We start from the raw sequence: 3122 nt of genomic DNA, 5'->3' as shown, positions 1-3122 counted from the left end.
CTTTGTACTAGTTGCAGTGGCCTCCAATCGTATGTTAGATTCGAAGTGTGATTGGAAGTTATTTGACAAGCTGTGCTAAGGAGTGGGGTATTGGTGTTCATATCATATGGGTCTAAAATGGGCAATTTTTCAGATGCATAGGTGAGGCCTTTTTACCTGTTTGATGCCAACTGAAATTGGTTGTTTTTTTTTGGTATGACAGTTGATCAGTGAGAACAAAACTTGCTTATTTATGATGCATAACTTGAATGTGGTGCATCTACGCTAAAGCTGACTAACTTGTACACTGGTGAAAATACTTCAAAGATTTGTTAGATGCTGGATCAATTCGGTAATTAAGTGTGTGCAGAGGACTGTAGCGCTGCCTTACATAAACTTTCTGGTAACTTTTGACGTCTGCCCAGGTCTTTCAGTTACTTAGAATGGGCCTCTGCTCTACTGGAATTGTAGATATTTAATCTTGTTTGCTTATATTAACCAGCTTTGCTAACATTGTTCTAGGCCAGGTGTAGGCAACTTTGGCACTCCAGCTGTTTTGGAACTACAAGTCCTATGAGGTGTTGCAAGATTGACTGCCACGACTTGCAGAGGCATTATGGTATTTGTAGTTTCTCAGCTGGAGTGCCAAGGTTGCCTCCACTGTTTTAGGCGATGCAGATTGGCCCCTTGCTACAAAAGGCAATCACATGGAGTCCCTGATGTGTTTGCTTCAAAGTAATACTGCAGAGCATGACCCATATGTAGAGGGTCTGGTTGCCTCTATACATCCATCAGCATGAGAAGCATAACTTCTTTCCCATAGCGTCTTCCAGGACAGCATCACGAGATGGAATCTCCTCCCCCACACACAGGAAACGCGTCACTTAAACTCAAGACCCTCCTCCACTCCCTCAGTCTTTTGTGTTTCCTCAGTCAAGCTGGGGAGCGCGTCACAGAACGCTGAGGGGCTTCCATGTGGTGATGCTGCCCGGGAAGTCTCCTTTTCTTAATGGCTGCCTATGTAGGGCAGATGGTGTATGTTTGCCTACCTGTTGTGAGCCCTAGGGATTCTCCTAGCGCTGTCAGGAGATGAGGCTTCCAGCTTCAGTGCCCAGTGCAGGCCAGGACCGGGAGGATGAAACCCCCTTGGCTAGGTCAGGGGAATCGGTGGGCCGCTGTTCAGAGGGGTCTGTCCGGTTCTCCAGGCCTCGGGAAAGTTTTCCCCGGGTGGCCGCGTACATCGTTTCCGGGCTTGTGCGTTCCAGGCTTTGTTTTTGGCGCAGGAGGAAGGGGAGGGCTCAGGCGGTGCTAAATACAGCGTGGATCTCAGTAGTGACTGAGAAGAAACGCTGGCAGGCTTCTTTTAAGGACTCTGCTGACATGGATCCTGGGTTACCCTTGCAGCGACTGCGGATTCTGGTCTTCCAAGCACCAAGATGCTTTGTTGTTGAGGGGCACTCTAACCCTTTTTTGGAGTAAGGGACAGTTGTTAAATGGCTCCTTGGTTTCTTTCAGGCTAAAGAAAAAACGAAGGTGGCCCCAAAGTTTGTGCGGTGAAGTTGAGCTCCGGTTATGTTAAGGCTCTGTCAGAAGTGCATTGAGGGTCTTCTTAGGGAGGAGTCTGCTGCAGCCAGTAGTTACCTGTTAGTTTCAGTTGAGGAGTTATCTGCTACATTTAATTCCTTCCGGTCTGTTTTAGAGGGATTCCGGGCTCCAGTTCCCACAGCTGCTTCTACCCCTTTGCCTTTTTTCTGCTCCTGTCTTTTCTACTCAGGGTGGGCTGTCAGGAGCAGGAGGATCTTAGTGAGCCTGGTCCTTCTCATGGTGGGTTTGTCATCAGAGGAAGAGTGTAATAGACTATGTACCTAGCTCTTCCTGGTATAAATTATCCTTAGAGGATGTGGATGAATTACTGACTGCAATCTATAGCATGTTAGAGATCCAGGAAGAGCAAGTACAGTTATCCAGTCACGACCTTATGTATCAGGGTTTGCAGCTTAAAAAGATTTCAAGTGCTTCCCGGTACATAAGGTTTTTGTCAGACTATTCTCAAGGAGTGGGCTGAGCCTGAGAGAAAGCCTCTGAAGTCAGGAAATCTCAAACGGAGGTTTCCTTTCGAGGATCCAGCCTTGGTGTGGAATAAATCTTCAAAGCTGGATGCTCTGTTGGCTAAGGTTTCTCAGAAATCTGACTTAGCCTTTGAGGACATGGGAGTTTTACGGGACACCATGGATAAGAAGATTGAGGTTCTTTTGAAGAGAACATGGGCCTCTTCTTCCATGAACCTTAAATTTGCTCTGGCTACCACATGCGTTGCCAGGAACTTAAGAGTTTTGGCTCTTGCAATTTAGAACGCATCTGATGGCAGGTACCCCGAGGGCACAGCTCTTGGAGTCGCTGCCTATGCTCTTCAGGGCGGTAGGTTATATCGCAGACACCTCAGCAGAATCGGTACGCATGACTGCCAGATCATCAGCTCATATTAACTCTTCCCGCAAGGCCCTGTGGTTAAAAGCATGGGAGGGAGATGCCGCCTCAAAGTTGCGGTTATGTAATCTCCCCTTTTCAGGGGACTTGCTTTTTTGGGGCAGAGCTAGCGCATATTCTAGAGAGAACAGCTGACAAAAAGGCTTTTCCTGAAAAGAAGAAAAAGCCTTTCTGGAAAAAATTTCGGGAACCAGAAGGGTAGGCCTCAGGAAAATAAAGGGGACAAACCCAAGAAGCATTGGACGGGTCAGAAAGGTAGAGGAAGAAGGGGATTCTGTTTAACGCACCCTCTGCCAAAGCCCCAATGGCTGTCTTCTTCCAGTGGGCGGGAGATTGGAGGAATTCTTCCCTCAGTGGTCGAAGATTACCTCCAACCAGTTCATATTAAGCCTGATCAGTGAGGGTTACAAGCTGAAGTTCACCGGTTTACATCCCACAAGGTTTCTAGTCACGCACCTCCCGTGTCAGGAAGAAAAAGCAAGTGTTGTCACTTTTGCTGGGAGATCCAGTGGACCAGAGAGTCATTTCCAGAGTTCCGGCTCTGGAAGAACGAAGGGGGTTTTACTCACGTTTTTGGTATTAAAACCCTCTGGCCAGTATCGATTTGATACTAAATTTGAAGCCCCTGAACGTGGTCATAAAATACAAGAGATTCA

This window comes from Nanorana parkeri, unplaced genomic scaffold (genome assembly GCF_000935625.1).
Source record: "Nanorana parkeri isolate BGI_ZX_2015 unplaced genomic scaffold, ASM93562v1 scaffold234, whole genome shotgun sequence".
NCBI lineage: Eukaryota > Metazoa > Chordata > Amphibia > Anura > Dicroglossidae > Nanorana > Nanorana parkeri.
The sequence above is the reverse complement of the archived record's forward strand: the minus strand, read 5'-3'. Positions refer to the sequence as shown.